Source organism: Ips typographus, linkage group LG2, assembly GCF_016097725.1.
Source record: "Ips typographus isolate SLU linkage group LG2, UJ_Ityp_2.0, whole genome shotgun sequence".
In the NCBI taxonomy this organism is placed as follows: Eukaryota; Metazoa; Arthropoda; class Insecta; order Coleoptera; family Curculionidae; genus Ips; species Ips typographus.
Window position 1 is genome coordinate 2,916,288 of NC_138423.1, and position 27,616 is coordinate 2,943,903.

At 32.1% G+C, this 27,616-nt stretch overlaps 2 protein-coding genes across 3 annotated transcripts in view; one reads left to right on the plus strand and one right to left on the minus strand.

Annotated features, from left to right (window-relative positions):
- LOC145724567 (orexin receptor type 2-like) overlaps positions 1 to 22,223 on the minus strand; it is a 44,124-nt gene extending 21,901 nt beyond the window's left edge. Inside the window, exon 1 of one of the 2 annotated variants that reach the window (XM_081972919.1) lies at positions 21,965 to 22,223. The gene's annotated coding sequence lies outside the window, so the exon portion shown is untranslated. The remainder of the gene's footprint in view (positions 1 to 21,964) is intronic. The other variant, XM_081972916.1, reaches the window with a different exon arrangement.
- LOC145725573 (uncharacterized) overlaps positions 1 to 27,616 on the plus strand; it is a 214,783-nt gene that overhangs the window by 72,218 nt on the left and 114,949 nt on the right. The gene's annotated exons all lie outside the window — the stretch shown is intronic.

Consider the following 27,616-nt stretch of genomic DNA (forward strand, 5'->3'; position numbering starts at 1 on the left):
TAGAAAAGCACAATATAATAAAATCTCATTTATACAGTGTGGTTCAATTGCTTTGTCCTAAATTGTAATAGTTACAAGTTAGTTTAGACATCATCTCGAGATACACAAGTTTGCAAATTTTGTTGCGTTTCAGAAATATTGTAAAACAAATTTTGTACACCGTTTTATTACTTTTTAAAACTCTACACAATAAAAATAATTTTAACATATTTTTTGTAAATGCATATTTTGTCCTAATTTTATACATTTGTGGAGGTTTTTCCAAGCAAGTCATCATCAAGTCAATATATGATTGCTAATACTAAACTGCTGGCCAATTGAAACGTGCAACGTATTTCGTAATTTAATCCTTTAGCAATTTGTAGCCCTCCCTAAGGCCGCAGGATTAAAAAGGGCTCTTTGATTTCTAGGTTTATAATATACTATTGTCATTAAATCCAGTCATATAAATAAAAAACTGAGCCCAGCAACAGTAGTAGTTCTGAATTTCTCTCCTCGTTTGTAAACAATTTTAATTAAAAATGTATTATTAAAATCGCCACTGCAGAACACATTCCTGGAAAGAACTACCCTAATCATCTAAATAAATTTGTCTACCAAGTGGTTTGATTTTACCTCCGAAACGAGATCTCGGTAAAGGTGTATATTAAATTAACTAACGTACCTACGTTTTGTTTAACTTGTTTGGCCCAAAAGGCTCATTTAAATTTAAACGTGGTAATGAACACAAAGTCAAAGTTTCAACTATGTTTTTCCTGGGTTTCACTTGTAAAGGCAGTTTCCAACGCATTCTTAGGACTCAAATAAAAAATTGTGTTTGTAACTCATTTACCGTAATGTCACGTTAAACTCACAAACAGAAAATTAAACAATATTACAATGATTTGTGGTTGTAAGTTTCTCTTACTCTACTCTCTCTCCAATAGTGCTCCAGCCTAAATTGAGCCTTGGTCTCCTTCACTCCATCCTCCCATCTGTTCCGTGATCTCCCTTTTGGTCTTCTGCATCCTACTATTGAGTGCCCTTTTTGGTAGTCTGTTATCCGGCTTTCTTACTACGTGGCCTCTGTAGTCTAACGAATTCTGAGATAGGTGCCTCCTTGAAAAGTTGGTAGATTTCATGATTATATCTTCTTCTCCATATCTCATTTTCATTTAGTGGCCCAAAGATCCGTCTTAGTATTCTTCTTTGAAACACCTCTAGTTTATTCTGTGAGTTCTTTGTTATGACCCATGTCTCGCATCCATAGCATAGTATCAGCCTGATGATGGTTTTGTATATCCTGATTTTTGATTTTCTGTGTATGATTTTGGAGCAGAATATATGGGACAGAGCGAAATAGGCTTTGTTTGCCGATATTATTCGAAGTTATATCTCCGATTCCTCTGATCCTCTCGTGTTGTCCTCTACTCTTAGGTAGTTTTACCCTACTCTACTACTCTTTTTTATGTTAACGACGAGAAATGCAGAATCAAAGTTATATCTGCAGAATAAAATATCCAGTCTAATTGGTGCCAAAAACGAGAAAATTTGCCCATTTCTTCAATTAGACAGCACTTTAGTTTCCATATAACCACCCAAAATTGGAAATTTTGCAATAAATTTGGTTACTCAATTAAATGCTTCATCATCATTATTGACCTTAGATTACAAATAACCCTCAATATGTCAAAATCCAAGACGTAAGATACATTAATTAATAAAAATAATACATACACTTGGAACAATTTTGCAAATATGTACTAATATGGAAACAAAACATTAGTTTAAAAACTACTGTACTGTAAAGTGCTAAAAGTTGAGGTTTTTCACAGCAGCAATAATTCAGTAAAGTTGTTGTTTGAGCTGAAATTGACGTTCTTTAAGCTTAGAAGTTGAAGTTTGGTTCTGAATAGGCAATATGGTAACGGGTATGTAAAAACCAGATTCGGAATTTATTTTAGTTTTCAACGCAGAAAACTCAGAAAACGACTACCGGCCAAAACGGTTTAATTACCATTTTTGTAGTATTTCTACCGTTCTCCTGTTTTTTTTTGTATATAATCTACCGTTTTTAATAATATTGCAATTTTCAAACTGTTTCTGAAAGTTCAATGTCAAAAAATGTCATTTTCTCACTAAAAGTGGGTTCTACAAGCGATTTTGTCCCTGACTGTTCTCTCAAACTTTGACACCACTCTTTTCTCTGACTGTACTAAAATTTGTAATAATTTTTCATTGTCATTGGATAGCAAATTTAATGAGGATTCCAAAAATGTGCTTAAAATAGCAATTTTCTTACTCCAAGTGGGTTTTACAGGCGATTTTGTCCCTGACTGTCGTTACACACTATGTTTCTGGCAGTTGCACCGCTTTTCTTCCTGACTATATCAAATTTTGTGTTGTTTTCTTTCAGGTTATTGGATAGTAAATTTAATGTGAATTCCAAAAATGTACTTAAAACTGTATTTTTTTCACTCAAAGTGGGTTTTACAGGCGATTTTGTCCCTGACTGTTCTTTCAAACTGTGTTTTTGGAAGTTCAAACTTTGACGCCGCTCTTCTCTCTGACTGTACTAAAATTTGTATTACTTTTTTTAGGTCATTGGATAGCAAATTTAATGAAGATTTCAAAAATGTGCTTAAAACAGCAATTTTCTTACTCCAAGTGGGTTTTACAGGCGATTTTGTCCCTGACTGTCGTTACAAACTGTGTTTTTGGAAGTTCAAACTTTGACGCCGCTCTTCCTTCTGACTGTACTAAAATTTGTATTACTTTTTTTAGGTCATTGGATAGCAAATTTAATGAAGATTTCAAAAATGTGCTTAAAACAGCAATTTTCTTACTCCAAGTGGGTTTTACAGGCGATTTTGTCCCTGACTGTCGTTACAAACTGTGTTTTTGGAAGTTCAAACTTTGACGCCGCTCTTCCTTCTGACTGTACTAAAATTTGTAATACTTTTTTTAGGTCATTGGATAGTAAATTTAATGAGGATTCCAAAAATGTGCTTAAAACTGTCATTTTCTCACTCAAAGTGGGTTCTATAGGCGATTTTGTCCCTGACTGTTCTTTCGAACTGTGTTTTTAAAAGTTCAAACTTTGACACCGCTCTTCTCTCTGACTGTACTAAAATTTGTAATAATTTTTCATTGTCATTGGATAGCAAATTTAATGAGGATTCCAAAAATGTGCTTAAAATAGCAATTTTCTTACTCCAAGTGGGTTTTACAGGCGATTTTGTCCCTGACTATCGTTACAAACTGTGTTTTTGGAAGTTCAAACTTTGACGCCGCTCTTCCTTCTGACTGTACTAAAATTTGTAATACTTTTTTTAGGTCATTGGATAGTAAATTTAATAAGGATTCCAAAAATGTGCTTAAAACTGTCATTTTCTCACTCAAAGTGGGTTCTATAGGCGATTTTGTCCCTGACTGTTCTTTCGAACTGTGTTTTTAAAAGTTCAAACTTTGACACCGCTCTTCTCTCTGACTGTACTAAAATTTGTAATAATTTTTCATTGTCATTGGATAGCAAATTTAATGAGGATTCCAAAAATGTGCTTAAAACAGCAATTTTCTTACTCCAAGTGGGTTTTACAGGCGATTTTGTCCCTGACTGTCGTTACAAACTGTGTTTTTGGAAGTTCAAACTTTGACGCGCTCTTCCTCCTGACTGTACTAAAATTTGTAATACTTTTTTTAGGTCATTGGATAGTAAATTTAATAAGGATTCCAAAAATGTGCTTAAAACAGCAATTTTCTTACTCCAAGTGGGTTTTACTCCTGACTGTCGTTACAAACTGTGTTTCTGGCAGTTCAAACTTTGGCACCGCTTTTCTACCTGACTGTACCAAATTTTGTAATGTTTTTTCAGGTTATTGAATAGGAAATTTAATGAGGATTTCAAAAGTGTGCTTTAAACAGTCTTTTTCTAATTTTAAATGGGTCACGTGACTGCCCAAAGTGCAAGTAATAAAGTTTAACACAGTTTTCGAAACGAGACGTGTTTCTGAGATGTACGATTTATGACAGTTCAAAAAAATCACGTGACAACTGTCACTAAATGTGAAAAATTTCAAACTATTCTCAAAGGTTGCAAAAATCAGAGATAGAAAACTGTAGTTTTGAATAGTAGGAAAGTATTCTTGAAGTATTGGATATAAAACGTGTTTCTGAAATTTATGACAGTTGTCACGTGACTGCGTAGCCAAATTATCTTCTAAAACCACGTGATATCTGCCACAAAGATTAAAACTTAGAAAACAAATGCTGGAAAATTAAAATTTGTATTTTTACATACTTTTGTATTGGTATGGTTTATAAATTTAGCAAATTGGCATTATTTTTCGATGTAGAATCAATAATTAATATATTTCGTAATCATTAAAAAAACATCCTGTATAATAATGTAAAATAAATTTTGTTTCTTTTTGTAAATTGTTTATTTTTTGTTTTTAATACACTTTACTTACCGTTTTTTGACCAACTTTCACGTTAGTACAAAAAATTGCTAAAAGTGTAATTTGTTATTTAATAATTAGTTAATGGTCCTTCGACGGGGTTAAACCGCTTTAAATATATACGAAACACCAGAAACCAGTTCAACGGGTCATTTGAATCTTTTCCCGAAGGAAACTCGGTGTTTATTCAAGGAATTCTTTTCTTACATTAAATGGTTTATACTCATTCCGGTAAAATAATACATTTTTCTCTAACAGTGAAAATTGCAGCAAAATCCGTTTTACAAAAATGAGTTAAAAACGCAGTGTCCCGGTTAAGGAGGCGAATAGTTTAGTTGACTTTCCAACGTAAAAGTTCACTTTTAAAGTTTTAATAATTAAATTTTGAGCTTGCAAGTCAACTTTTCAGCTAGAAACTGTTGAAAGCAAGTGACAAACTTAAAAATCAAATATTTTTACTTTCCAGTTTTGAAAGGTTTTCAAGAACTTTCAGGGACAACCAGTAAAGCGTGTAAATCAGTCTACTAAAATTTCCTTAACGTGAAATGGAATTGCGCTGTTGCAAAAACATTATTACTTTTCTGAACCCGAAATTGAAATCTGTTATCTCGGTTTGGTGGTTCTGTAAAATTATATAAATAAATATAAACAAAAAAATAATCAAACTAAATTAAAACGACGTCACCAGCATTGTCATCAGAAAATAGAAGAAATTTTAATATTTAGGAACGTGTCTGTGTGAAAACTGGGAATCAGAGACAGGAATCAGATGCCGGATTGAAAATGCCCACAGTGCGTTCCTGAAATTCAAAAAAGTGCTCACAAATACTGATTTCTATCTTGGCTTGAGAATTACATTCTTCATAAGCTTAAAAACGTCATTTCAAGCTTTGCCACTATTATATTGACACCTCAGTACTAAAAATTCGAGCATTTCCTAAAAATCTAGATTGTTTTCAGTGTTGAAGGACTGAAAGCCAGTTTGTACATACACTGTCCATAGTCTTGAAAATGTAATTCAAGGTTCTTCACTATCAAATTAATTTGTACACTCATCGAGCATTTCTAAAAATTTTGGACTGTTTTTCGTAGTAAAATTATGTTAAGTATTGAAAATTGACCTGTAGACATAAAAAACTACTTTTTCTAGAATTTTTGACTACAAATTCACACGTCTAAACCATTGAAAAGTCACATCATAAGCTTGAAATTTGCTTTTGAAGTAAGTTTTCAGAATTTTAAGATAAATTTCAACATTTGTGTCTTAAATACTGTATCTTAGGTTTTTGAAAATAGACTTGAAGTTTAACTTTTTTACTTTGTTTTTCATTTTCTTTGAACTTCTTCACTGTTAAATTAATTTTTACATTCATCGAGCATTTCTAAAAATTTTGGACTGTTTTTCGTAGTAAAATTATGTTAAGTATTGAAAATTGACTTGTAGACATAAAAAACTACTTTTTCTAGAATTTTTGACTACAAATTCACACGTTTAAACCTTGAAAATGGACTTGGACATTAAAAAGTGACTCTAAACCATTGAAAAGTCACATCATAAGCTTGAAATTTGCTTTTAAAGTAAGTTTTCAGAATTTTAAGATAAATTTCAACATTTTTGTCTTAAATACTGTATCCTCACATTAGGTTTTTGAAAATAGACTTGAAGTTTAACTTTTCAAGTTTTTTACTTTGCTTTTCATTTTCTTTGAACTTCTTCACTATTAAATTAATTTTTACATTCATCGGGCATTTCTAAAAATTTTGGACTGTTTTTGGTAGTAAAATTGTGTTTAAGACCAATTATAATAGTAACAGTCAAGTTTCAGACCATTCAGTAATGAAAGTAAAACATTTTAGCCCTAAATGCTACGACATTAGTCTTAAAACCCAATTTTTAGAAATGAATTAGTCCGAAAATTTAATTTGGACTGTTTCCAGTGTTTAATTAAATTGTAGGCTTTTTCAGTCCAGTACATTGAGATACACTAACTAAAGTCCTGAAAATAGACTTTTGGACTCTCTTTAGTCTTAGTAAAGTTTTAGAGCATTTCCTAAAAATCTAGATTGTTTTCAGTGTTGAAGGACTGAAAGCCAGTTTGTACATACACTGTCCATAGTCTTGAAAATATAATTCAAGCTTCTTCACTATCAAATTAATTTTTACACTCATCGAGCATTTCTAAAAATTTTGGACTGTTTTTCGTAGTAAAATTATGTTAAGTATTGAAAATTGACTTGTAGACATAAAAAACTACTTTTTCTAGAATTTTTGACTACAAATTCACAAGTTTAAACCTTGAAAATGGACTTGGGCATTAAAAAATGACTCTAAACCATTGAAAAGTCACATCATAAGCTTGAAATTTGCTTTTGAAGTAAGTTTTCAGAATTTTAAGATAAATTTCAACATTTTTGTCTTAAATACTGTATCTTAGGTTTTTGAAAATAGACTTGAAGTTTAACTTTTCAAGCTTTTTACTTTGGTTTTCATTTTCTTTGAACTTCTTCACTGTTAAATTAATTTTTACATTCATCGAGCATTTCTAAAAATTTTGGACTGTTTTTCGTAGTAAAATTATGTTAAGTATTGAAAATTGACTTGTAGACATAAAAAACTACTTTTTCTAGAATTTTTGACTACAAATTCACACGTTTAAACCTTGAAAATAGACTTGGACATTAAAAAGTGACTCTAAACCATTGAAACGTCACATCATAAGCTTGAAATTTGCTTTTGAAGTAAGTTTTCAGAATTTTAAGATAAATTTCAACATTTTTGTCTTACATTCTGTATCTTAGGTTTTTGAAAATAGACTTGAAGTTTAACTTTTCAAGTTTTTTACTTTGTTTTTCATTTTCTTTGAACTTCTTCACTGTTAAATTAATTTTTACATTCATCGAGCATTTCTAAAAATTTTGGACAGTTTTTCGTAGTAAAATTATGTTAAGTATTGAAAATTGACTTGTAGACATAAAAAACTACTTTTTCTAGAATTTTTGACTACAAATTCACACGTTTAAACCTTGAAAATGGACTTGGGCATTAAAAAGTGACTCTAAACCATTGAAAAGTCACATCATAAGCTTGAAATTTGCTTTTGAAGTAAGTTTTCAGAATTTTAAGATAAATTTCAACATTTTTGTGTTAAATACTGTATCTTAAGTTTTTGAAAATAGACTTGAAGTTTAACTTTTCAAGCATTTTACTTTGTTTTTCATTTTCTTTGAACTTCTTCACTGTTAAATTAATTTTTACATTCATCGAGCATTTCTAAAAATTTTGGACTGTTTTTCGTAGTAAAATTATGTTAAGTATTGAAAATTGACTTGTAGACATAAAAAACTACTTTTTCTAGAATTTTTGACTACAAATTCACACGTTTAAACCTTGAAAATGGACTTGGACATTAAAAAGTGACTCTAAACCATTGAAAAGTCACATCATAAGCTTGAAATTTGCTTTTGAAGAAAGTTTTCAGAATTTTAAGATAAATTTCAACATTTTTGTCTTAAATACTGTATCTTAGGTTTTTGAAAATAGACTTGAAGTTTAACTTTTCAAGCTTTTTACTTTGTTTTTCATTTTCTTTGAACTTCTTCACTGTTAAATTAATTTTTACATTCATCGAGTATTTCTAAAAATTTTGGACTGTTTTTCGTAGTAAAATTATGTTAAGTATTGAAAATTGACTTGTAGACATAAAAAACTACTTTTTCTAGAATTTTTGACTACAAATTCACACGTTTAAACCTTGAAAATGGACTTGGACATTAAAAAGTGACTCTAAACCATTGAAAAGTCACATCATAAGCTTGAAATTTGCTTTTGAAGTAAGTTTTCAGAATTTTAAGATAAATTTCAACATTTTTGTCTTAAATACTGTATCTTAGGTTTTTGAAAATAGACTTGAATTTTAACTTTTCAAGCTTATTACTTTGTTTTTCATTTTCTTTGAAGTTCTTCACTGTTGAATTAATTTTTACATTCATCGAGCATTTCTAAAAAATTTGGACTGTTTTTGGTAGTAAAATTGTGTTTAAGACCAATTATAATAGTAAAAGTCAAGTTTCAGACCATTCAGTAGTGAAAGTAAAAAATTTTAGCACTAAATGCTACGACATTAGTCTTGAAACCAAATTTTTAGAAATTAATTAGTCCGAAAATTTAATTTGGACTGTTTCCAGTGTTTAATTAAATTGTAGGCTTTTTCAGTCCAGTACATTGAGGTACACTAACTAAAGTCCTGAAAATAGACTTTTGGACTCTCTTTAGTCTTAGTAAAGCAATTTCTAGCGTTAAAAGTCAACTTTTAGACTATTTTTAATAGTAAAAAATGAATTTTATACGCATTATTCTAAAAATCCTGTTTTGTGACTACTTTCACTGTTAAAAATTAGGTAATAGTGGATTTATTATCATGCAAGCTGAAATTTGCTGTTTCACTTTTTTGCGATTTCATTTCAGGTCACCCTGTATACAAATTCAATTGAATTTGCTGCAATTCATTCTTTGTGCTAACCGTGCCTAGGATTGAAATACATGGTGTTCAAAAATTTAGTTTGAATTTTCAAATTTTTTTTTTCAAAGGATTCAAATTTGTACAGAGAGTTCAGTTACAAAAAGTGGTGTTTTCTTGTGACAAAACCATTTTTTCCAAATTTGATCAAAATTGCTCAAACTGTCTGACAGTTATAGCAAAAAAAACGATTTTTTAAATTGAAATTTGGGGGACTGAATCTTGTGACTGAATGACTTAAATAAAGTGAATTATTGACACTTAAAACTGAACCACCTTGTATATTTGGGTAAAAACTCAAACTCCTCAACAGAAATTTCTGACTGGAAAAACATATTAAAGGTTAAGCGAATTTTTTAATCATGAGACTTAGTAACTTGTGTATTTTGTCCAATATTTGTATAGCTACTCTGTAAGTTCACATATTTTGTTGATTTAATTTCCCAACTCAATGTAACGTTCCGAAAACAAATAATTGAAATTACTTTACGTTTTGTTGGAAAACGTACACATAAGTTAATAGAAATTGGCCAAATACTTGCCCAGTAAATTTGTGAACAAGTTTGTTTGGGGAAAGTTTGACCGCAACGTACAAACGTGTTTCAGAGGCTTGTTTTCTCCAATTTTGCGGCACAGGGAGGCGCAATTGTGTCCGACACTTTGTCCCTTATTGTTTATACAAACTGTTTTGCTTTGCATGCCACTCACAAAATACACTTTAAACCAGTTTTTGTCAAAGCTGATTAATGATGCTACTATCTAACTGTAAAATGCAACCGTATTGTTACATTTTCCCTGGTAGATGGGAGATAATTAATTCGTTTCATAAAAAATTCAAACTGCAATTAAACGACAATAGCAAAAATTAATTAGTAGAGAGAAAATCAGGTAGTGCTTGTACAGGTTGTTCTATCTCATTAATGCGAAAATTAGAAAAAATTCTGTATATAAATTTTAGTTTTAGCGAATATTTAATTGCATAATAATTGTGATTTTACTGAATTTTGCTGGAATTTAATGGACACTAAAATGCTGAAGAGAAAAAAATTCTAAGTGGTATTTAAAAAGTTTTTATTAACAAAAAAATGTAAAGTTCTATTACTTAAGTATGGATTATTAAACAGTCATAGATTACAGGGTGACTTTAGTAAAAAATTAAACTTTACCACTGTCACCTGTGTTCCTTCTCTACAGTGTGTCCACGATAGGGAGAGCCATTATGGGGATCTTCAAAACGGTTAGAGATAACCGAGATTGCTTAAATGCTTATATAAAATAATAATAATAACATGACATTTAGAACGAGATTTTTTTAGTTTATGAGATATTTTGAAAATTTTTATTTTTTTATGACGTTAATGTTGAACTTAGACCAAAACTAATAACAGTTCATCACAGCATGGTTTTTGCTATATTTACAAAAAAGTATGACAAAACTAAATGACCAACTTTGACGCCATCTAGCGGCTAAAAGTCACGTGGTAGTCCTATTTATTGGCTACCTAAGTGTGTCTATACTCAATGTTTCAAATAAGCGAGTTATTAGCAATTTTATGGTAAAGTGCCCTAAAATTGTGTCAAATTTACTGTTTTTTTTTGGAGCTTTAGATTAGGGTACCTAATAAAGCACCATATTGGAACTATTTCAATGAAATTCTTTTATAGACTAATTTGGACCTCAAAAACTCAAATCCGGTGTCAGAATGACTCTAACTGGTAACATTTTTGAGTTGACTTTGATTTTTGTAATTGTTTGGTACTTTTCAGAGCGTGGCTTCTTTATAATTACCTTTTGTCACCTTGCACAACATTTTGTCTATCAGTTCAAAAGTATTTGCCCAGTTAAAGTCGATTTTAAAATTTTGATTTTTTTTTTAAATTTGCTATGCTCCCTTCTAAAAAAATTGAAAAAATGGGCTTTTATTTTTTTACAGCTAAACTGTGCGTTTTATAAGAAAATTGTATATATTATGACAAAATTAGTATCGTCCTGTCGAGACATGTTTATGTTAAAAATTTCAAGTTTGTAAATTGGATCGTTTTCGAGATATTTAGTATCGTTTTTGTAGCGTTTTTTCAGGTCATTGGATAGGAAATTTAATAAGGATTTCAAAAAGTGTTTAAAACTATAATTTTTTCACTGCAAGTGTGTTTTACAGGCGATTTTGTCCCTGACTGAAGTGTCAAACTGTGTTTCGGACAGTTCAAATTTTGACACCGCTTTTCTCCCTGACTGTACTAAACCTTGTAGGGTTTTTTCAGCTCATTGGATAGGAAATTTAATGAGGATTTCAAAAAAGTGTTTAAAACATTAATTTTCTTACTCCAAGTGTGTTTTACAGGCGATTTTGTCCTTGACTGTAGTGTCAAACTGTGTTTCTGGCAGTTCAAATTTTGACACCGCTTTTCTCCTTGACTGTACTAAATTTTGTAGTATATTCTTATGTTATTGAAAAGGCAATTTAATGAAGATTCCAAAAATATGCTTAAAAGAGTCATTCTCTCATTCCAAGTGTGTTTTACAGGCGATTTTGTCCCTGACTGTCCTATCAAACTGTGTTCCTGTAGTTCAAATTTTGACACCGCTTTTCTCCCTGACTGTACTAAACCTTGTAGTGTTTTTTCAGGTCATTGGATAGAAAATTTAATGAAGATTTCAAAAATATGTTTAAAATAGTAATTTTCTCACTAGAAGTGTGTTTTACAGGCGATTTTGTCCCTGACTGAAGTGTCAAACTGTGTTTCTGGCAGTTCAAATTTTGACACCGCTTTTCTCCCTGACTGTACTAAACCTTGTAGTGTTTTTTCAGGTCATTGGATAGAAAATTTAATGAATATTTCAAAAATGTATTTAAAACAGTCATTCTCTCACTCCAAGTGTGTTTTACAGGCGATTTTGTCCGTGGCTGTAGTGTCAAACTAACTAACTAACTAAAACTAACACCCCTTTTATTTCTGACTGTACCAAATTTTGTATTGTATTTTTATGTTACTGGTTAGAAAATTTAATGGGGATTAAAAAAATTTGTTTAAAATAGCTATTTTCTCACTACAAATGGGTTTGATAAGCAATTTTATCTCTGCCAAACTGTGCTCAAAAGTTGCAAAAATCCGGTTTTTGAAAAGTTTTTATGCAGTATTTGATACAAAACGTGTTTCTGAGATTTGATGATGATAGTTATTTTTTGACAGTGGTCACGTGACTGCCTAGCTTAATTATTCTCCAAAAACCACGTTATATCTGTCAAAACTGTCAAAATTTGTCTAGAATTTGCAAGAATTACAGTTTAACACAGTTTGCGAAAGAAGACGTGTTTCGGAGATTTATTACAGTTATTTTGACAATTGTCGGTCAGTAACAAATATTGACCGAAAGTGACTTGATGATATCTTTCTAGCAAATTTCAATTAGAATCATAAATTTACTGGTCAAATTGGAATTTACTGGTAAAATTGGTAAATTTTCCTGTCACACTGAATTTTATGTATTCTTTGTCAGTTTGCCAACACTCCGAACATATTTTCAACCAAATCAAATTCTCAACATTGCAAACTAAAAAACTATTTCAATCTAAATTGGTAGAAATCGTCAGTTTGGCAACTTTGCCAATTTTCATAAAAGAAGAAGAATTGTGAATACAGTTAGTCCTGTTACAATGGTAAATTTGAGAAACGGTAACATATTTTTTTGAATTCTCACCTAATTTTTAGACAAACCAACAATTAATTAATTATTTTTAGAATATTCCAGAAGTATTCCGCTCGAATTTGACCTTATTAAAAGTCTAATTTCAGAGATCTACCGATTTTACAAATGTCAAATTAGTTGCTTAAATTTACCAAAGCAACCTTCTATTTCAAAATAATCTCTCAATCTACCGAAAGTTGAACGTTTCAATTGACATTATTGTGAAATCGGAAGATTACTAAAATTCATATATAAGGGCCAAATTTCAAGCGAAAAACCTTTGAAGGTGAAGAAGCAACGAAATTGACATTATTTGGTGAAATCGGTAGAAAATTGAAATTACTGTTTTAAGGTCAAATTTTCAGAGGAAATCTTCTGAATTAGTATCACGAAGGATATTCTAGTAAATTTAAGCAATAAAATTGACACTTGTTTAATTGGTAGAATTCTGAAATAAATTCGGTATCTCTTACCGTTTTCAAGATCCCCATACTTACACACAAACTTGTAGCAGCCTGTATAAATATTATTTATGTATACTAGTTTTTAAAAAAATTATAATAAATATTTTTTTTTTCATTTCAGGCCATCAAGGAGTAATAAAATTATAAATTATGAACATTTTCTCTGAAGAAACAAAATATATTAGAAACACAATTTATAACAAAAAAACGATTAGTATGAGCTACCATTTTTACGTAATGATCAAAATGGTATAAAGTAATTTACTTTTCTCTTTGGAACACCCAAATATAGCTAAATAACTCCAGTCAGAAGCAAATAAACCAATAAATTCTCATTAACAATTGCCAATAAATTCTCTAGTAACTAATCGAAAAAGTAGGGGGTAAATGGAGGAAACGAACACATATAAAGACAACCATTGCTATTTAATTAACGTTTCGACCTTTAATTTTGGTCCACAAATAATTATAATTGAATGTGATTTATTAAATAATAGTAAATTACTGGTAAATTACAAATACTGTGATTTTGGCAGTTCAAACTTTGACACCGCATTTCACCCTGACTGTACCAAATTTTGTAGTGTTTTTTATGTTATAGGATAGGAAATTTAATGAGGATTCAAAAAATGGGGATCAAACTGTAATTTTCTTACTCCAAATGGGTTTTACAGGCGATTTTGCCCCTGGCTGTCCTGTCAAACTGTGTTTCTGGCAGTTAAAATTTTGACACCGCTTTTCACCCTGACTGTACCAAATATTGTAATGTTTTTTCACGTTATTGAATAGGAAATTTAATGTCGATTCCAAAAATGTGCCTAAAACTGTCATTTTCTCACTCCAAGTGGGTTTTACAGTCGATTTTGTCCCTGACTGTCCTTTCAAACTGTGTTTCTGGCAATTCAAACTTTGACACCGCTTTTCTCTAACGGTACAAAATTTTGTTGTGTTTTTTCAGGTTATTGGATAGGAAATTTAATGTGGATTCCAAAAATGTGCTTAAAACTGTCATTTTCTCACTCCGAGTGGGTTTTACAGTCGATTTTGTCCCTGACTGTCTTTTCAAACTGGGTTTCTGGCAGTTCAAACTTTGACACCGCTTTTCACCCTGACTGTACCAAATGTTTTAGTGGTTTTTCAGGTCATTGGATAGGAAATTCAATGTAGATTCCAAAAATGTGCTTAAAACTGTCATTTTCTCACTCCAAGTGGGTTTTACAGTCAATTTGGTCCCTAACTGTCTTTTCAAACTGTGTTTCTGGCAGTTCAAGATTTGACACCGCTTTTCACCCTGACTGTACCAAATATTGTAGTGTTTTTTCAGGTTATTGGATAGGAAATTTAATGTGGATTCCAAGAATGTGCTTAAAACTGTCATTTTCTCACTCCGAGTGGGTTTTACAGTCGATTTTGTCCCTGACTGTCTTTTCAAACTGGGTTTCTGGCAGTTCAAACTTTGACACCGCTTTTCACCCTGACTGTACCAAATGTTTTAGTGGTTTTTCAGGTCATTGGATAGGAAATTCAATGTAGATTCCAAAAATGTGCTTAAAACTGTCATTTTCTCACTCCAAGTGGGTTTTACAGTCAATTTGGTCCCTAACTGTCTTTTCAAACTGTGTTTCTGGCAGTCCAAGATTTGACACCGCTTTTCACCCTGACTGTACCAAATATTGTAGTGTTTTTTCAGGTTATTGGATAGGAAATTTAATGTGGATTCCAAGAATGTGCTTAAAACTGTCATTTTCTCACTCCGAGTGGGTTTTACAGTCGATTTTGTCCCTGACTGTCTTTTCAAACTGGGTTTCTGGCAGTTCAAACTTTGACACCGCTTTTCACCCTGACTGTACCAAATGTTGTAGTGGTTTTTCAGGTCATTGGATAGGAAATTTAATGTAGATTCCAAAAATGTGCTTAAAACTGTCATTTTCTCACTCCAAGTGGGTTTTACAGTCGATTTTGTCCCTGATTGTCCTGTCAAACTGTGTTTCTGGCAGTTAAAATTTTGACACCGCTTTTCACCCTGACTGTACCAAATATTGTAATGTTTTTTCAGGTTATTGGATAGGAAATTTAATGTGGATTCCAAAAATGTGCTTAAAACTGTCATTTTCTCACTCCAAGTGGGTTTTACAGTCAATTTGGTCCCTAACTGTCTTTTCAAACTGTGTTTCTGGCAGTCCAAGATTTGACACCGCTTTTCACCCTGACTGTACCAAATATTGTAGTGTTTTTTCAGGTTATTGGATAGGAAATTTAATGTGGATTCCAAGAATGTGCTTAAAACTGTCGTTTTCTCACTCCAAGTGGGTTTTACAGGCGATTTTGCCCCTGGTTGTCCTTTCGAACTGTGTTTCTGGCAGTTCAAATTTTGACACCGCTTTTCACCCTGACTGTACTAAAAAGAAGTTACCAAAAATGTTTCTAATTAATTCCTTAACCAAACACCGTAAGGTTGCAGGACCGTTTTTGCTTCCAGTATACAGCGTGTGCAAGAAAATTATTGTGGTTCACTATTTTTGTGACCCTGTACGCAATTTTTAAGATAGAATTTTTTACTCAACACCACTGGAAAGAGAAGCTCAAAACTGTTCTTTTAGGTGGTTGAACCACCCTGAACTCACAAAATTAACCCAGTTACAGGGTGTTCAAATTTCAAACCACTACTTCAACTGATTTGAAAATTTGTTGCATAAAACCAGTTTTGGCTAAATAACTCGAAAACGGTGAAAGTTACAAAAAATTTGCAAGGAACTAAAAATGTTCCTAGTCAACTTCTTAACTCAGCACCGTAAGTTTCCAGGACCAGTATACAGGGTGTGCATGAAAATTATTGACTGTTTTTGGTCATCCTGTACGCAATTTGTCAGATAGAATTTTTGCTCAATACCACTGAAAAGAGGAGCTCAAGACGGTTAATTTGAGTGGTTCAACCTCTCTGAACTCCCAAAAATAACCGAGTTAGAAGGGGGTGTTCAAATATCAAACCACAATTTCAACTGATTGGAAAATCTGTTGCATCAAACCAGTTTTTGCTAAATAACTCAGAAACGATGAAAGTTCCGAAAAATTTGAAAGAGAGCAAAAATGTTCGTAAAGAACTGCTAAACTTAACCCTGTAAGTTTCACAGTCCGTCAGTAAAGCTATTCTACAGGGGACATATGAAAAATGTAGTGATTCAGATGTATAACTTTTCAAATTAATGTCAGGAAAATGATATATTTTAAGCAAATTTCAGACCCATAAATTTACTGGTAAAATTGGTAAATTTTTCTGTCACACTGAATTTTTTACCAGTTTTACTTTACCTAACCGGTCACGGTCTCTTCTAATGTAAACGAAATGGTGGAGACAAAATATTACTAGAGAATTGTATTTCTTAGCACATGCCAGGTGGTTTTACTTTTGACAAACAATCTGGCAGTTAAAGTCATAATAAACTGACAAAAAGATTATTCCAGAAAAACTAATACTAAATGTAGTAAAGCATTATTAAAACGGGCTAGGATCTCGTACTCTAAGTGTAGCAAAAGCCGCAAATGTTCTTAAGGTAGTCGAAGGTACAATTTTTAAATTATTGGATCCAAATAGAGCATCAAACCAGAAATACCTCCAAAATATGTCCGCTAAAGTAACCGAAGCAAAAATCAAAACCCAAGGTGAAGTTTGCAAAAATACTCATGCTAACTTTATTTTACTTGGAGAAAGTGACAAACTAAGAGAGTGTGACTTTTACTGGTGGCACTTTTCCTCCCTAGGGAGGAAAATACTTTTAGTACCTCTGGTGGCACTTTCACACTCCTTAGGAAATGAAAATGATATTTTCATCTCTCAAATGAGGGAGAAAAATGTTATTTTCTATAGGGGTTGTAGAAAAAATCGGTACAGGAACGACGATTTGTTATAAAATGTTTAATTTATAATTATGTAGCACTTGGTATATCCGTACGATTTACTGAACTAAGAATACATGTAGATTTAGTGTCTAGATTCCGACATATTCGTATGTTTTAGTCCGCTGGGGTAATAAATAGTATATTACGTAACTAGTGCTGTAAGAAGCATTTTACGCACAATATTGAAAAAGTTACGCATGAAACCGCGAGCGTGTAATTCCATGAGTGCGTAAAATGCCTTAGAGCACGTGTGACGTACTATACTTTACCTACGACCAAATGGAAAGTCCTGTTTTCGCAATTCATATGATTCAGAGTAACTTTTCATTAAAAAAGTATATTTTCAACGTATTGACATCATATTTGTACTAATCATAGGTATTACGCCACTAAAGAAAAAAATAATAACGTAAAACAAAAATTCACAAATCATGTTATTTAAATCATTATTAATGGTGACATTACAGTTATTAAGAAGAAAGGGAAAACTTTCAGTAATATTACTTGATATGTTTGCTATTGCAGATAATATTCTAGACGAAGTGGTAGTTACTTAAAACTGTATGAACAATGCATTACGCGATGATCTCCATCTAATATACTCTGATAAAGGAAGAAATGTAAACAAAATCAATTTTTCCCAGCATTAGAGCAATAATTTGTGGCCGATCTTAAAACTGTACAACTGTGCGTAACGAGGCTCATTACGTAACGGAAAACTATGCGTAATTAGCAATTTACACTGATGTCATAGGTAAAATACTATACAACACATCAAGTGCAGAAAAATATAACAGTGTTACTTTTATGGCGACATCATGTTGTAATAACTACGTTTAATGAATCAACGTTAGAACCTTAAATTATCCGTAAATCATTATTTAATATGCAATAATATCTATTGTTATCTATGTATCCAGGCATAACCTGTTTGTGCTAAAACAATATCCCGATAAAGTGCCAAACAGCGTTAAAATCCCTAAAACGCAAACAAATTGTGTGCCATCCTATATCAAATTGTTACAATTATCTGAACGTTAATCGATATACATAGTTTTTTTTTTCCATGAAGGCGTAAGCTTGCTCTAATACCTACGGATTTTTGTTAATAGATTGTTTCAATCAAAGTTCAATAGATCTCAATTGAATCAGGGCGATATGAGCATTTTAATTGAGTTTCACGTACATGTCATGGAAATAAATGGGCGTTAATTTACCGGTAAGGTAAAGTAAAATTCAGTAGTTCCAATTTGACCAGTAAACTTATGGGTCTAACTGAAATTTGCTTGAAAGATTTAATTTTTCCTGTAATGGGTGTTATTAATTTAATTAAAGTAATTTTCGGTCAATACTGTCAAAATCCTGAAAAAAGGCTGTTTTAATTTGTTATTTATTGTTTTAGAAATTTTGATTTATCAATAATAAAGTAAATGAAGTAAAACTTTTCTGACAAAGTGATTCTTGTACCAAATGAATTTCAATCGTATAACTTTTTTATGAACAAGTAGGCTTTTCTAAAAAAGTCATTATTAGCTTTTTGTCACTTTTCTTTATTATCTCATATTTAAATTATGACTAATAATATGTTTTTGAGATGAGAAAAATGAGGGAAATCTGAAGATATTGATATTTAAATAATTTGTAATTTACCTGAATTTACTGACTTGCCAAAATAGGCAGTCATGTTACCACTGTCAAGATAACTGTCATAAATCTCAGACACGTTTTGTATCGAATACTGCAAGAAAAACTTTTTAATTCCTAAACAGTCAGGAACAAAGTTGCTTGTCAAACCCAGTTGGAGTAAGAAAATTATAGTTTTAAGCACATTTTTCGAATCCTCATTAAATTTCCTATCCAATAACCTAAAAAAACATTATCAAACTTGGTACAGTCAGGTAGAAAAGCGGTGTCAAAGTTTGAACTGCCAGAAACACAGTTCGAAAGGTCAGGGACAAATTTGCCTGTAAAACCCACTTGGAATGAGAAAATTACTATTTTAAGCACATTTTTTAAATCAAATTTCCCATTCAATAATCTGAAAAAACACTACAAAACTGGGTACAGTCAGGGGAAAAAGCGGTGTCAAAGTTTGAACTGACAGAAACACAGTTTGAAAGGACCGTCAGGGACAAAATCGTCTCTCAAGCTCATTTGAAGTGAGAAAATGACAGTTTTAAGCACATTTTTGGAACCCTCACTACATTTCCCATCCATTAATATGAAAAACACTACAAAATTTGGTATAGCCAGGGAGAAAAGCGTTGTCAAAATTTGAACTGACAGTTTAAAAGGACAGTCAGGGATAAAATGGCCTGTGAAACTCACTTGGAGTAAGAAAATTACTGTTTTTAGCACATTTTTAAAAGCCTCATTAAATTTCCTATTCAATAACCTGAAAAAACATTACAAAATTTGGTACAGTCAGGTAGAAAGGCGCTGCCAAAGTTTGAACTGTTAGTTAGGGTCAAAATCGCCTCTAAAACTCATTTGGAGTGAGAAAATGACAGTTTTAAGCACATTTTTCTAATCCTTATTAAGTTTCCTATCCAAAAAATTAAAAATCACTTTAAAGTTTGGTACAGTCAGGGAGAAAAGCGGTGTCAAAATTTGAACTACCAGAAACACAGTTTGAAAGGACAGTCGGAGATAAAATCGCGTGTTAAATCTACTTAGAGTAAGAAAATTACTGTTTTAAGCACATTTTTGGAATCCTCATTAAATTTCCTATCTGATAACATAAAAAAACACTACAAAGTTTGGTATAGCCAGGAAGAAAAGCAGTGTCAAAATTTGAACTGACAGTTTAAAAGAACAGTCATCAACAAAATGGTCTGTAAAACTCACTTGGAGTAAGAAAATTACTGTTTTAAGCAAATTTTTGGAATCCTCATTCAGTTTCCCATCCAATAATCTGAAAATCACTACAAAATTTGGTATAGTCAAGGAGAAAAGCGGTGTCCAAATTTGATGAGACAGAAACACAGTTTGAAAGGACAGTCAGGAACAAAATCGCCTGTAAAACCCACTTGAAATGCGAAAATTACTGTTTTAAGCACATTTTTGAAATCCTCATTAAATTTCCTATCTAATAACTTGAAAAAAACACTACAAAATTTGGTACAGTCAGGAAGAAAATCAAAATTTGAATGCCAGAAACAGAGTATTTGAAATTTATCAGTAATTTACTGGTAATTTCAAAGTAAAACTTGTATTGGGGTGGCTTAAATTCAATCAATAACCCTGTGTACATATCTAAACCTCCCCATTTTTATTTCTTATTTCTCCTATTGTTGATGTAAACTAATAGTTATTAGGTAACATCAAATTTTGTAAAAGCAACAATTCCAAAATCGGAAAAAATCGTAAAAGCTCATGTTTTTAGCTGAATTTACGATATTTTAGCCAAGCAAGGTGTCATCAAAAAATAAAAATTTTAAGATATCTTAAAGAAATTTTGAAAAAATCCTAGAAATGGGTAAAAATTAGCTTAAAATGGCCTAATTTATTTAGATTATGTGTTAGGAAACCCAACCAAAAACGTGGGTTGGCTTCTTTTCAGGTCCCCTGACCACCCTAGAACCTCACATTGGCAGAAACACCGAAAATGTCTGCTCACTGCAAAAATATAGGCCAAAACTCAAAAAGTGCGTTTTCCGATTTTCCTGAGCTTATACCAATTTTCCGACCTCTCAACGACACTATTTAGAACCCAAAAAAAGACTTCAAATTTACAAAAGTTTAGGAAATTAACTAAAAATTACTTATTCAAAAAATGCTACTTTAATATTGGCATACTTTATGGAGCAACCTGTATAATTCCAATAAATTTTTTGTCCAAAAATTCTCTATAACTTTTATACAGGTACTTTTATAATAATATTTTATTATTAGATGTTAATGACAGGATACAGGGTATCATTAGTTGATTTTCCTTCCTTATTTTCTACTTTCACTAAACATTTTTCAAACAATGACACTTTTTTTTAAATTCCTTGTTCAATTTGGAAAAGAAAGTATGTCTTGTAAAATTCTGATTTGAAACTTCATCTACGAGATAATACGTTTTAAAACCCAAAAAAACTGATACCTGGGCGGTCAAAATTTGGATAATTTATTTTATAATAATTATATTTTTTATAATATATTATAACTGGATAATTTATTTGGCTGCCCGGATATCCCTCTTTTTTTGGGCTTTAAAACGTAATAACTTAAAGTAAAAGGAATTTTAAATTAAAATTTTACAGGAGATACATTTTTAAATTGAACCAGGAAATTATTATACAGTGCGTTTTTTTTAACGCGCAACATAGGATTTTACGTGTTAAATATTTAAGCCCATGTTAGACCATGTTATTTTGGAACTACAGGTGTAAAACTTGACAAGTGTGTCTTTAGTACCCTGAAGCTTAAGTACAACCACCAATTCGGTCTAAAAAGTGTTTACAAACTAGCAAAAAGTCATCTTCTTTCGAAAAGATTTAGACTCCCTGTATGTATGGTAGGTGTTGTTTTTGATACTGACAGGGCAGATAGCAGGTAAACATACATACAGGGAATATGGAAAGATAAAATATGTTCCAAAAAAGATGACTTTTTGCTAATTTGTAAACACTTTTTAGACCGAATTGGTGGTCTTACTTAAGCTTCATGGTACTGAAGACACATCTTCCAAGTTTTATACCTGTAGTTCCAAAATAACATGGTCCAACATAAGCTTAAAAATTTAACACGTAAAATCCTATGTTGCGCGTTAAAAAAAACGCACTGTATACATTTTGCACAGTGTATGTAATATTTATTGCATTTACAAACTTCTAAGTAACTTATTTAAAGTGACATTACTGAAAGTTAATTTGGTGTATTATTCACTAATTTTTGTCTTGAAACCTAAACTGAATTTTTAATCCACTTGTTGCTGGAAATATGGGAAAATGGCAATATTGACGCACTTACCAACTTTTCGGTCCCTTTAAATTAATGAACTGCATTAACGGTCCACTAGGTTTTTCCAGCGGTTAGCAAACAAAAAAGAACAAATTGACCCGAACGACGGGCTCAAAAATCGCGCACCTCGACTACCGACAAAAACTTCATGACTATGGAAAGCCGGTTGATGAAATTTCCCAATCGTTTCCCGTTCCAGTTTCAGCACTAATCACGCAACTGAAACGGCTATTTTCAGTTAGTTCTAAGCGAAGACAATCGCTCCTCTAAACTACCCAAAACGCCCGTAAAACGTTCACTCATTTCTGCTTATCCCGCCTTTTAGTAAATGGATTTACGAAAACTTTTAATTAACTACAGAATCCGTGGCTGAAATTGGCTTTTCTTGATGATGCATCAGGGTTTCGTTTAGTTTCAAATCAATTAGAATAATCAAGGATACTGCAAACTTTAATGCAAGTCTAATAACATTACGTAACAAAATTTGGGTCATCGTAACAAACAAGTGTTTTTATTTGGGTTTTTTGGGAAGCGGCCATTGGGAGCTTTCGGAAAATTGGAATAACCTCAGTAAAATCGGAAATTGGCAATTTTTCAGTTAGTTCTAAGCAAAGACAATCGCTCCTCTAAACTACCCAAAACGTCCGTAAAACGTTCACTCATTTCTACTTATCCCGCCTTTTAGTAAATGGATTTACGAAAACTTTTAATTAACTACAGAATCCGTGGCTGAAATTGGCTTTTCTTGATGAGGCATCAGGTTTTCGTTTAGTTTCAAATCAATTAGAATAATCAAGGATACAAATATGATCATTAATAAAATAGTCGAAGAACTAAAACGCAATAAAAATTGCTAAAAATTATGAAAAAAATTTGTTTACAAGATCTACAGTTAAAACACAATAGCACAATTCTTAGTGAAACTAGTAGTGCCTCAACAAATACAAATTATAATACATTTACGAGAATAAAGTAGTGATTTTACCAGGAAGGTAAAGTAAAATTGGAAAAAAAAATTCAGTGTGACAGGAAAATTTACCAATTTTACCAGTAAATTCCAATTTGACCAGCAAATTTATGGGTTTAATTTTTGGTCAATATTGTCAAAATAAAATCCTGCACAACGCACCTTAACAGCAACAAAACAGCTTGTTTGTTCATGGACATTAACAAAGCTTTTGACAGTGTCTGGCACAAAGGACTACTTTACAAACTACATAAACTTGATACACCAAAATACTTACTTTACACAATCAGAAATTTACTAGAAAATAGACAACTGCACGTTCGAATAGACAACACACTCTCCTTTCCTTTCAGTCCTGAACAAGGACTACCCCAAGGATCACCCCTCTCACCTTTACTTTACAACCTATACTGCCATGACATATACAATCACAACAAGCAGGACAAGAACCAATTTGACAAGACCGCATACATATTACAATACGCAGACGACACTGCACTTATAGTACACGACAAAACTACGTCAAAAGCAGCGTCAAAACTACAATCACTTACTGACGATACTATGACATGGTTCTACAGATGGAGACTGACCCCCAACGCAACTAAAAACCAACTTTTACTACCAAACCATAGGATCAAAGACGACTCCCCAAACATAACCGCGGACGGCCACATAACTGAACCCAAACATGACATAAAATACTTAGGCGTAATACTGGACCAAAAATTAAAATTTACAAAACACTTAAAAAATGCAAGAACTGAAACTATTAACCGGACAAAACATTTTAGATCACTGACATACAAAACAAAGGTATTAGCACGAAAACCACCACACAAATATACAAATCCATCTGTAGACCAGTTCTAGACTACGGACACTTACTTAGAGCAAACGCTACTGACAAAACTAAAAGATATACTCAGACTACGGAACAGATTGCTCTAAGACTAATAACCAAAATAAGACACCCAGAAAACCCACTACACAACCCATCCAACCAACTTCTCTACGAACGTACAAACATGACCAAAATAACAGACAGACTTATACAACTACAAAACAAATGGAAAAATAATCCAAACAACTGGACAATAATAAACCCACTGTGCATAACAAGACAAACCAGACAATCCCGTTACCTCTTTCCCACTGCCACCCTACTAGAGCACTTTAACTAAGACTATTTTTGTTTTGTTTTTTTGTAAATAAATTGTAAATAATTAGAATAAGTTAACATGTATGCTAAAACTATTAAAAAAATCCCACTGTAAACATAGGCAGAAAGACCAAGTGGTCGATAGCCTTTTTTCTGTTGAAAATAAAGATTGTTTATATATATATATATAAAATCCTGCAAAATAAAGACTGAATAAAAGGCTGTTTTGATTTTTTAGATAAAATAAACAATTTGTAATTTACCAGTAATTTACTGAGAAATGTCAAAATAACTGTCATAAATCTCAGAAACATCTCTTGATTCGTAAACTGGAATTTTTGCAAATTCTAGGCAATGTTTGACAGTTTGACATTAGTCACAGATATCCCGTGGTTTTTGGAGTGTAATTTAGCTAGGCAATCACGTGACCACCGTCAAAATAACTGTCATAAATCTTAGAAACATGGTTTGTATCGAATACTGCAAGAAAACTTTCCTAAATCCTGATTTTTGCAAACTTTTGAGCACAGTTTGACAGCCACGAACAAAATCGCCTGTAAAAATCACTTAGAGTGAGAAAATTACTATTTTAAGCACATTTTTGGAATCCTTATTAAATTTCCCATCCAATAACCTAAAAAACACTACAAAATTTGGTACAATCAGGGAGAAAAGTGGTGTCAAAGTTTGAACTGTCAAAAACACAGATTGAAAGAACAGTCAGAGGAAAAATCGCCTGCAAAACCCACTTGGAGTAAGAAAATGACTGCTTTAAGCACATTTTTGGATTCCTCATTAAATTTTCTATGCAGTAACGTGAAAAGCACTACAAAATTTTGTACATCCAGGGAGAAAAACGGTGCCAAAGTGTGAACCTTCAGAAACACAGTTGGAAACGACAGTCGTGGAACAAAATCGCCTGCAAAACCCACTTGGAGTAAGACAATGACTGGACTAAACACATTTTTGAAATCTTTATTAAATTTCCGATTTAATAGCGTGATAAAACCCTACAAAATTTATTACAGTTAAGGAAAAAGTGGTGTCAAATTTGAACTGCTCGGAACACAGTTTGAGAGAACAGCCATGGACAAAATCGCTTGTAAACCCCACTTGGAGTGGAAAAAATGACGTTTTTAAGCACATTTTTGGAATCCTCATTAAATTTTCTATCTAATAATTTCAAAAAACAGTACAAAATTTGGTACAATCAGCGTGAAAAGCGGTGTCAAATTTGAACTACTCGGAACACAGTTTGAGAGGACAGTCAGGGACAAAATCTGTGACTGATGAAAGTATAGAAAAAGGAAGTGTACATCAAGTGGCTTTTCCAGACAGAAATCATTCGCACAAGTCAATATATTGTGTAAGCAGTTCTATTTTACAGCTTATTTTTTGAAAAATAGAGTAACACACAGTGGCCTTCACAATAAATTTATGGGGTTTTTATAGCTCCTTCTGAAACGCCAGTGAAAAGACAAAGAGCACTGGGCAAATTAAAAAAACAAACAATACATTACCTAAATAAAAAGAAAAATAAAAAAGTAACCTCAGAAAAATCGGAAAATGTCAAGTTTTTGCCAAAATTTTCCCTATATTTTAGAGAAGTGAAAAATTGTCTGTGTTTTGCGTTCTGAGTGTCAGAAGATCTTGAAAGAAGCTAACCCAAGATTTTAGTTGGTTTGCCTTATTAGTGCATTTTAGGCTAATTTTGAAAAACATGCACATATACGATTTATATAGATTTTGCAATTTTTGTTATAACTAATTGCGTTATTGCTAATTTTCATCATCAGGCGGGGTCTTCTCTTCCTCCATTCTCATAACCTAACCTATCCACTCAAATTAGGGTTCCCTAAGTCCACTTTATTTTCTGTATTTATTAATTAGATTCAATGAGGGCCTAATCTGAGTGTGAGTGAATATAAAAAACTATAAAAATATTTGTTAGAAAAGGAAGTAAAAATTGATTCAATTTAAAATATTTATTTTATGATAAATATAAAGCGCTAACCGAAAAAGATCAATTGAGCGAGGAAAAAGTTAAATTAATCTTAAATGATCTCTAAATAATATTATTAAGCAATTTATTCTTAGAGACAATCAATTCACAACAAAGACAATCATTCTCTTCTAAAAACTTATTTAAAGAGAATTTTTTCAAAAACAATTTAAATTGTTTATAAAGCTTTTGTTGTCTATTTTAAATCTGAAAAACATCATCGACAATAGTTTCTATTTACTGCTAGATAACTGATCAGCAGGATTATACGGTTTAGTTCGTTTTGACCTTTTCTCAAAAAGTTATAAAACAATAATGTAATATTTAGAAACTAAAAACTGCCCTTTTTCACTTTCTCAATAATGTACAAATGGAAACTTTGAAGCTCGTGTGCAAAAGGCAAACTTATGTTGGAAGTTCAAATTGTTTCTGGCCAAAGTTGATCTATTAATAAGCTTCTTATCTATCAAGTGACAACGGAGGTTAATAATGTTGCAACCCTTCTGTTAATTAATCATTTTAACCAGTTTAGTAATAATTATCGATCAAATTTTTATTAACGGCTAGTATTGTTGACCTGAATATGAATGATGTAGAAAAGAGAAGGAGAAAAATGGAATTGATAATGGTTTTCTCTTGTCAAAAATGTCTGAAATATTACTCTAAATTTTCATTTTGCTTTGGTTTATAGTGGTAGCAGATCAATTTATATTTAAATAAACGTTCACTTTATTCTGAATTAGCTTAGCTATCATCATTTCTTGCAAAGATGTAACTTAAGTCAACTGTAACTTCCAGTTCCTGTTAAGTTGTTGTTAAATGATAATCCGTATTCTTCATTGCATTCTACTATTCTGTTAATTGGTATCTGAAAATCTTCTGGAGTTTCTGCAATTACAACCGTGTCATCGGCGTATCTTATGTTGTTTATTGGGATCCCATTTACTTTAATACCTGTATTTTGCTCTAAAAGTGCTCTGTTTATGAGGGTTTCTGAATATAAGTTAAATAAGGTTGCATACTTTCGCCTCTTATCTTTAACCTATACTCGGAGCGCATCTTCAATGTAGCCCTAGACGGCATGAACAAGAGAATTCAGACAAACCGACTCAGATTGAATAATATCAGCTACGCCGATGATACCATCGTGTTTGCTGACAATCTCGAAGACCTACAAGCCCTGGTGCACAGAATTACCCATCAATAGTCAGTAAGTGAGATGGGTCAAGCAATACCACTGCTTTTTACCCTCCCATCACTGTAGACCAAAAGGATAGGTCTGGAAGAGGAAGTCGCTACAAGTCCAGGAATTTTCTCTGTCGTGGGAGAAGGATGCTCCCGCTGACAGAGGGGCTCTTCTGGCGCTCTTTTGTCCTCCATTTCTTCTTTCTTCGTCCGCGCGTCCATCTCTGGTGGTCCTGGCAAACTATAGGATGTAAAAACAGACGGACGAAAGCCGGCTGTTGAAGTTTTGGGGAGTTAGGATCTGGTGAGTAGGGGATGGTTTACGGGGTTAACTTCGGAAAGGTT